Raw genomic sequence first — 10414 nt, forward strand, 5'->3', positions numbered from 1 at the left:
ATGTTTAATTAGCTCTTGTTAACGTAATTATTCTTTTCCGCATTTAATTGGTTATTTAAGGTGCATTAATCACCAACAGTTATTACCTTAAGAACGGATGTTTCTTTGTTGCATTTGTCCCTAGAGTCCAGTTTACTTGGGCTCGGTGCTGGATATGTGCGGTCCTCGGTGCATCCGAGCAATCTGTTCGGGCAATATTCGACTTATGGGAGTTATATATATAGATATATATATATATATATATATATATAGATATATATATATATATAGATATAGATATATATATATATATATATATATATATATATATATATATATTGTTTCTTTTCCTTCTCTATAATTGGTGTTGTACCAATTAATATTTTTGACTTTGTCACCTCCATTTGCTTATAAATAAGATGTGTAATATGATGTAAAACACAATTCATACTTTACGGAAACGAATTTACTCTCCCACTTACTCTCCCACTTTATTAGCTTTTAAAGTATTCTTACTTTCAATTATTGCTTTGATTTTGTAATAATATATTGAAGAAATTTAGAGAGAGAGAGAGTTAAATCTAAAAAATATTCTTCATGTTATTGATATGAAATTGTATCACCTATTTATATATGGTGGATATATTTGACTAGGCTAGATACATGATCAATGTAATAAATATGTGCAATAACTACTCCTATGAAATAGAGAATAATAAACACTACACAGAGAACATAGACATAGAAAATAGAATGAAAAATAAATGCAACACTTTTCCCAAAGAGAGATGAGTTCCAAGGAATCGGCTGGTTCCAAGATGGTGAGGTCAGTTCGGAGTGAGCTGAGGTGGACTCCGAACTGAGGACGCGTTGGTGTTGACACGAGCTGGAGTGAAATCGAGCTGGAATATGAGACGAGCACAAACTGATTTTCTACACTTCCCCTCAAGCTTGATTTGGTATGATGAACAAATCGAGCTTGGATTGCACAGTTCAAAGAGGCTCGTCTGTTACACAAGTTTGATGAGACCATGTAGAATTTGCTTCAGAGTTGAACTTTCTCGTGGTTGGTCTCAATGCGAGGTGAATTCTAACTTGAAAGCTGAGAACTCCGACGAGTTTGGCTACAAGTTGTGTTTGAGAGCTCTATGTGAGAAAAGCTTTGGGATGAGAGCTTCAAAAGTGAGATGAGCCCTGAGCTGAAATATGCTTGCTAAGTGATACGAGCTTCCAATTTTCTTCCACATGACTACGACTGATTTTCCTCCAAGCATGCATATGTCTTTTGCATCTTCTTTCCTAGAGTTGCGTCTTGGAGCTTATTTACTTCCAAGTATACCCGGTCTATGTTAACAGGCGTCCGGAACTGAAGTTGAGTCTTGGGGCTGGTTCTTGAATCAAGTTGTTGCATGGAGTGATGTTGGAGCTTGACTTGTCCGAGTAGCGTAGAGATTCTTCCAGCATTGACATAGTTGGTAGCTTTGAATCATGAGCTCGGGCAACTGAGTGAGAGTTTGGCGGGACTAGATCGGATAGTCATTGATCCAGTTCTCCCCCTGACTAGCTGAACATGCAGTGAAGAGTCGTTGGATGAGAGCTTGGTGATGAAGTTGAGAGCTCATTTGGTGAGAGCCCTAATGTGTCGTCCGCTTCTTAGAGTTATTCGGTTCTCCCCCTGACCAGCGGCGGATCCAGAACTTGGAAGAATGGGGGCCAAAATTCAGTTTAGGAAGAAAAAAATTTTTAAGCCCGAAAATTTTTGGTTGGGGGGGGCCCAGGCCACTTGAGCCTCCCACCTGGGTCCGCCACTGCCCCTGACTATTAGAAGTGGAGAAGAAAGATGATCTCTTGCGTGGAGGCTTTTTTTAGTGGCGAGTTGTGAGCTCAACATAGTGGGGAATAACGTCCCACTTTGAAGAGGTCCCCCTGAGTGAAGGCTCATTGAAGAGCTGATTTAGTGACGAGGGGACTTGGTCAGCTCAGACCTGGTGCTCACGGGCTCGGTCCCTTCTGCGGTCACCATGGTGATAGTGGTATCTCCACTATGGGTAGGCTGATTCCTAGCTGGAATGCCTGACGAGTTTGCCGCCGGGTCAGTGGACATTGAAGGCTGTCCTTGATGAGCTAGCGGACCTGTGGAGCCTAGCGAGCTCGGTTCACCAAGAGTTCCAATGCCTGGTGGGAATTGCTCTACTCTGTTCGAGGGTGAAGGAGGAAGCCTGCTCGAGTTCGGCTGAGCGGTCGGAGTGGCGAGCCCAGATGGAGAATACATTCTAGGCTGGAACACTAGATAGGATGAACTTGCTCCAGACGGGTGACCGGGTTTCTAGAGAAACCCAATTTGGTCATAGTCGGGAGAGCTCGTCCCTTACCTCTCTCCCCGACAGGACGAATGGACGAGCTCGCGGCGGCAGATTAATGGGAGTACGTTTATGTTTTTGCTTTACGAATATGATATTTTCTGGGCGTTTCTGATAATATCAAGTTGTATTTCCGCGACCTTGTCAGTGTCATAAGCGGCCCTACGTGCGGTCTGTTCGGTGGCCAGGGATTCCAGAACAGCCTAAGTGGACTATTGGAATTCACGGTTCTCTGTCGATCCAACGACAAGAGTTTCCAGAAGAGTTTTTATCTCGGAGGTGAACCCCGGATTCAGCTCGATCTGTTCATTCTCGTTAGCTATACTTTTCGAAATATAGCTTAGCTCGATTCTCCGAGGTTAGAATTCTCGATAGAATTTCCCACAAACAGCGCCAAATTGTTCATGTCGGATTCGGTCTCTCAACAATCACAAAACTATATATTATATTTAGAGTATAATTTGTATTTATATTATGTGGATCTCAAGAATTCGTCGTATAAGAATCGAAATGAAGCTAATTTATCGAAAATAAATGACATATAGTAAAAATGAAACGAAATGAACGATTGTATTGCAAGCTGCTCGGACTGATTACAATGAGGATTGAGCTCGATCACGAATTGAGAGGTGACGAGCTCGATGATATTATAAATGGGAAAAATACGGGCACGTTTGGTAGGTTCACTCAAACTGTTTTTGTATTCATATAGTTGTTTTTTTGCAGTTGTTTTCAAATAACTGTTTGGTAAGGATTTCAGTTTTTTTTATTCAGTTTTTTGTAACTATAGTGTAATAATTCACATAAGAATTAGCGTTGAGATATATACTAACTGAAAGTCTTTGCTACGAATATAATGGTTATACCTTTTGTTATAATAATTATTCACAAGTTCATCGGAAAACACCGTTTGTCTTTGTAGTCAATACAACAAATATCAAATTTTGATACCTAATGTTGACTAAAAATAGTGAAAACTATGTGCTCGACGAGAGGATCACGACCAATTAACAGTTTGTAAAATGGAGTTCCGATTGTTTAAAGTTTGCCATAATTGTAAAACTTAAGTTTTCCAAGGAACGAAAACAAATTCGATAATCAAAAGTGACGAAAATGAAATGATGTTGATAGGAGAGAAGGAGATGTTAAGAGGAGATATTAAAAAAAAGAAAAAAAAAGTTAAAAAAGTTGAGTGAAAAAATTGGAAAACACTTAAAAACTGTTTTCTAATTTTCTTCATTAAAACAGAAAAAAGTTTGAAAACTTTCTGAGTTGTATTATGAGAATCATCAAACAAACAATGAATTCGGTTTTTTCATAAAACTGTTCAAGTTAGAAAAGTCAAAAACAGTTTTCAAGTTAAGAAACAAACAGGCACAATAATTGAGAGTAAAATTGTGATGAATCACGTGTAGGAGAAGTCTTGATCTTCGTATATTTATAGCCGAGGTCGTCATTGCTCTGTCGTCGATCTGGAGGACACTTGGTCGGCCTGGAGGACTCCGAGATGCCATGAGCGTGCTGACTTGATCCGGAGTGGCGAGAAGATCAGTTGAAGACCACTTCTTACGTATTGAATGAGTGATGAGTTTTGACTTCTCCTTGGCAGAAGGCTGAGAAGCTTCGGACTGGGTTTGGACCTGTGACGAGGTGGTCGGGCATGAATTCTCAAATCAGGTTGTTCTTGTTTGTCGGGCTCGAGTTCGTGGGCTTAGGCCCAACTGATGGATTTAAGTGGTGAGGCCGATTCCTACACCCACAATCATTTTCCTGCAAATAAAAATAATATAACCATAAAAATCAATCAGATATCAATTTGAGGCCTTTCTTTTTTAAAGAGATAAGAAAGCAGTCATATTCTTTATAACTTTCTTTTTACTTTTCAAAAGGACCACATAAATACAGCCCGGAAAGAAAGTTGAACAAAGGGAAATTGACAGCAATAATATAATTTGCTTGTCACTTACCAAAAATCAACAAAAACTCAAATATTGACATATTTAGACCAAATTGGTCACGAACTGCAATCAATTGTGATCTATGTGTCATGAAATCAACTCAGTTCGTGACCGATTATTTAGTATTAGATATGTCAATATTTGAGTTTTGGATTATTTTTGGTAAGTGACAAACAATTGATATTATTGTTGCCAATTTCTCTTGAACAAAATACAGGCCGGCGAAGAAATTTAGACCTTTTTTCAGCTCATTATTAGTAAATAGCAACATGAACCCAGAGGATCCGGATTCTAGCAACATCCCTCTACACCGTCACAATTCTCATTCATAAAAATAATGGTGTGGCCAACATAACATGCAGTGTTTTGAGGCCTTTATTTCTATATGAGATAAGAAAACAGTCATCTTCGCATGGAAATAGATTGCTTTATGACTTTTTTTTTTCTTTTCAAAAGGACCACATAAATACAGGTCCGGGAAGAATGTTAAACAAAATCATGACCACAATAAAATTAAATTGTTTTTTCATGAAATTATTAAAGAAAAAAAAACATTATTCATTATGTTCTCTGGGAAATGTTATCCGTAATGATATGTGTTTATATACTTAGAAAAGTCTGTTTTCAATACAGAAGGAACTCGACTTGTTATTTTCATGCATCAAATACCTAGATACGACTTCAATGTATCCCATCTAGCCTCTTAACTCTTTATTCTTTTTTTTTTTTTGCTCGAATCCTCTTAACTCTTTCTAGTTGATACATATCACATTTTTTTTAAGAGAGCTGTGTCACAAATAAGTGAAGTCACAAAAACTCACAAGTTAGGTAAACTCGGTAACTAATTAAAGCTCATTTTTCTACGAAAGAATCCAAATAGCATAATAACTCGATCCTATTTTCCATAAATAGAATAATAAATTAATAAAATCTCAAGCCGATATAACCACACAGAAAACATAAGGGAGCATAAAGTTGCTTGCATAGTCTTCAGTTAACTATGTAGTGTATAGCTTCAATTCACATTTTAAGAAGTTATTTATACAATCTGATCCTATGTCGAATCACCTAAGATACACTGAATACACAGTGAAGATAAAGAGAAATGAATACCTTTTATTACCAAATACAATCAGAGAGGATTTCAGAAAATAAAAGCAGTCGGATCATTCTCATTAAACGGAGAACTTGCTAAGTCGCGATTCAAGTCAAAAGATATAGAAGGCATGGAAAAGTATACGAGAAAGATCAAACCATTTCAGTGTGTGATTGGTAGAGAGAAACGACCTTGGATTGCGCAAACTTCGTTTTAATTCCAAATTTTTTTTTTGCAAGGATCAATAATAAAAAAATGTAATATCTTTGAGGGAAATGGCCGTTGTAGTTATTTCAATGATTTGGACCAAAATATAGGGTAGCTTGTTTTTTGACACTTTTAGTAGTGTTTTGAGGAAAGATAATAGTTTGATACCCGGTTTGCCTTTTAATTTGTAATTTTGTTCATTCAAACCCCCAAACCAAAACTTGCTCAATAAGACTTCTCATACGGTCTTGTTTATTGTGCCACGCACAACTATCTCTCTCTCCTCTCTTTTTTCTCTACGTGTGAATGACGTTTCATCTCCCTTTCATCATCCTCCATGAGCTGCGTGTCTATGAAGTGAAACTCAGCTCTCCAGCCACCTCGTCCTCGTCTAAAAGTATGTTTCTTTCATTCATCGTCGTCGTCGTCTTCTCTCATCTCTTTTTGTTTCTGGGCTTTCGTTCATCCTCGTCGCGTTTTTGAGTTTCTGGGTTTCGGATTCATGTTTGTTCAACGTCATCATCGTCCATCTTAAAAGAAAGCTTATTTTTCATTGTTCATCTTTGTTTTTGTGCGTTTGTTTGTCTGGGTTTTAGGTCTGTGTCGTTCTGGATTTGTTGGTGCCATTACCCGTCGTCTCTGTGTTGTTTGTTGTTGGGTTTGTTTGTGTGTTGTTCTTCATTGTTTTGGACGTTTGAGTTTTTTCGCATTCTTGAATTGTAGACATACATGTCTACAGTCTCTTAAATTGTAGACTGTAGACATATAGTAATTGTAGACATATAGGTCTACAACTTCAGTAATTGTAGACATATTGGTCTACAACTTCCATTGTTGTAGACATATTAGTCTACAACAGATGAAGGTGTAGACCTGTATGTCTACAATTACAATAATTGTAGACAATATATCTACAATTGGTGTAATTGTAAATATACATTTCTACAAATATTCTCATTGTAGACATTTAATTTTTTTTCATACACGATAATAACAAAATCAGATATGCGTTTTTCTTATGCAGGAATGTCAGAAATATATATTTCTGAAGCACAGTGGTGCATGGGTCGAACCCACAGTATACGTCGAGGGAGGTAATTTGGGTATTATGGTGTCGTCTTCGGTGAACTACCCTAGTCTGATGCAAATGTTGTTCGCGGAGCTTCTTTCCCCATCAACTCACATAATCGGTTTGAAGTACTTGATTGATGGTGCATGTAAACCTGTTGAGATTAAAGACAACGGTCAATTGAAAGCTTATTTGTATTTGAGGAAAACGATACCTGTCGTCGGAAGATTCCATATGATTTTAGAAATATCTGAAGAGCTGCGGGAATGGCATGAGGCAGCAAGGGAGAGCCTAGTTTCTCCAGGATTTAGATCAACTCCTAACACGATTGAGCCAACAGAAGGACTTGAGGACATGAATATTTTCTACGATGTAACGCAAGAACGTAGAGAATCCCCTCCTCCACCACTTAGACAGACTCCTCCTACTCTGCCTCATCCACATAGAGAGTCCCCTCATCCGCCTCCTCCACGTAGAGAGCCCTATCCTCCGCCTCATCGACGTAGAGAGACCCCTCATCCGCTTCCTCTACGTAGAGAGCCCCCTCTTCCGCCTCTTCCACGTAGAGATTCCCCTCATCCGCCTCATCCACATAGGCAGTCCGCTCCTCCTCATCCAAGTAACGATGAGCAAGTGTTGTATATCAATTCCCCTGTGACACTCAAGCTTCATGGATTGTACGCTAGCAAATTGGTCTTGCAAAAACAATTGAGTTTGTATGCCATTAACAAACACTGTAAGTTTTGGACAAAGTATTCGTCTAAAGAATGTCTCCATGTAGTTGGTCCAGGAGAGCATTGTAAATGGAGTGTTCGAGCAGTTAGAATTTCCAGCACTCCAATTTTTAGGATTAAAAGGTAATTGTTAGGTTGCCATAGAATAATTGTTAGTTTACATGTCTACAAACTACTCCAACTGTAGACATGCAAGTCTATAGTTTACATAAACTCTAGACTTGCAAGTCTATAATTGACAACAATTGTAGATATTATAAGTACGCAGCTCCTGCAACTGTAGACATCTATCTCTACAAATGTTGTTAATTGTAGACTTATAAGTCTACAGTTTATGAGAGTTTTTATTACAATTATACATATAAATCGAAAGTAATTTTGAATTTTGAATTTTCTTATTCAGGTTTGAGAGTGAACATATTTTTCCTATAAATGAAAGACAAGGATATCATCATCAAGTCACATCTAAAGTAGTGGGAGAGGTTGTGAAGCACAAGTGCGCATAGATCCGATGTTGGGATTGTGTAAACCAAAAGAGATGATTAATTACATGCAAATGGATTACGGAGTTCGTATGTCTTACAAAAAAAGCTTGGCGGTTGAGAGGAAAAGCTCTAAAGTCCCTTTACAACACTGAAGCAGAGTCCTACGCGTTCCTACCTAAGTTGATGTACATGATCGAGACTAAAAATCCAGGTTCTCTCTTTGACCTTGTCACTACGGGGTCGAATAATCAGTTCGTTAGCTTATTCATGTCCCTTACCCCGTGGAGGAGGGGTTGAAAGTATTGCAGGCCTATTATCATTTTCGATGCTACTTTCTTGAAGAACTATTACAAAGGAACTTTGTATACACCGTGTTCCATGGACAGAAATGAACAAATATTTCCACTCGCCTTCTTTCATGGTTCTAATGAATCTAATGAGACTTGGATTTACTTCTTGAGAAAGTTGAAGGACGCTATTGGGGATAGGGAGCATACGATAATTGTATCTGATAGGCACCAAGGAATAGTTAATGCAGTCAAGGAGGTGTATCCAACCCGTGAACACGATTTTGCGTACATCATTTGCTTGGTAACTTGAAGACCACATTCAAATGGAGCATAACAAAGCAAGTGAAGTGGAAATTTTACGCCGGAACAAAGGCGTGCACTCAGCTGGAATTTGAGAAGTACATGTGTATGTTGGACTCTAAAAATCCAGAAATACGCCCATACCTGGAGAAGGAGGTTGGGTATCAAAGGTGGGCATGATCTTGTTTTCGTGTAGACAAGTACGATATCATGACGAACAACAATGCAGAATCATTGAATGCGTTCAACGTTAAGCCTAGAGAGTTTCCTATTTCGAAGTTGTTCGACTAGTTGCGGGAAAGAAATCTAGGATGGTATCAAGAACGTAGAGAGTTTGCAACAAAAACAACAACGTTACTGACCACAGAGGCCCAGAAGAAACTAGAGACAAACTATGTTGCAGCTTGTATAATGCCGGTATGTTGATCTTTTTTATTTTATTTCGTACTGTGTTTTAACTGTAGACATACGTTATCTACAATTGTGGTGATTTTAGACATGTATGTCTACAATTAGTAGTGATTGTAGACATTGATGTCTACAATTTATATAAAACTGTAGACATTGATGTCTACAATGACATTGATGTCTACAGTTTGTATACAGTTGAAGGCCTTGAAGTCTACAGTTACAGGTATTTATAAACATCTACGTCTACAGTTTTAGTCATATGTCTACACGTACATGACTTACTCTTATTATTCTTCTATTCTAGGTGAGGCCATCATCATTCCTCGAGTTTGAGGTAGGTGACAAAGATGGGAACACGTGGGCTATGAATTTACACGAAAAAACATGCTCGTGCCGAGAATTTCAACTTGACAGATTCATATGTGCGCATGGTATTGTTGCATGTGGACATCGTAACCTTTCGGTTGAGGGCTATATTTTGCCTTACTATAGTGCAGAGTACTGGAGGGAAAGCTATGCAGGTGTCCATCATCCCCATGGTAATATTCAGATGTGGACTATTCCCCCTGAGGTCACGAATTTTGTAATTCAGCCTCCGACACACAGAGCATGTGCTGCCGGTAGACCGAAGAAGAGACGTATACCTTCTCAAGGGGAAGAGCCTATTCGTAGGAAGTGTTCGCGATGTGGAGAAGTTGGTCACAACCGGACTACATGCAGCAGTCCAGTTCCTTTGTCCGAGAGGAATGGATGAATTATTTCCGGATTTTCAGAGTCCAACATACACATGTACTTCTCAAATTCCGGCTGAGTGTACGTCTTTGAATGTGTATTTAATATCTTTTTGGAACTTGGAGTGTATTTCCTCTGTTTTGGAGTTTGAATGACGACTTATATATGATAGAAGTATGTCTTTTTTATGTCTTGAATGCATTACATGATAGAAGTTGTTCAAATTATAGACTTCATTGTCTACCAGTTGTGGTGATTGTAGACATTTATGTCTACAGTTGTAGTGATTGTAAACATTAAATGTCTGCAATCAGTTCAAATTGTAGATATATATGTCTACAATCACTACAACTGTAGACATCACTTTACACATCTGTAGACAGCCATAACAAAACAAAAGCTACCAGTTGTGGTGATTGTAGACATTAATGTCTACAATTGTTGTGATTGTAGACATTAAATGTCTGCAATCAGTTCAAATTGTAGATATATATGTCTAAAATAACTACAACTGTAGACATCACTGTACACATCTGTAGACACAACCATAAAAGCATACCAAAACCATACAGTCATAACAAAACAAACCATACCAAAATATATAGCAGTGTTTAGGCATTCAAGCTTCAAATTGTCATACAAACCCATACAAAAATATAAAACATAGTTTTAAAAGTAACTTCATAGTTTGATATTAAGTTCATGTAAACATAAAAATCCTAGTCCAAAGATGTCGGAAACTCGTTGTCAGATCCGTAGCCGGTCGCAAGTTTCACCGCCCCATGACGGTATA

Source organism: Urtica dioica, chromosome 2 (genome assembly GCF_054948205.1).
Source record: "Urtica dioica subsp. dioica isolate 48M chromosome 2, U.dioica_male_clone48M_v1_H2, whole genome shotgun sequence".
Classification (NCBI taxonomy): domain Eukaryota; kingdom Viridiplantae; phylum Streptophyta; class Magnoliopsida; order Rosales; family Urticaceae; genus Urtica; species Urtica dioica.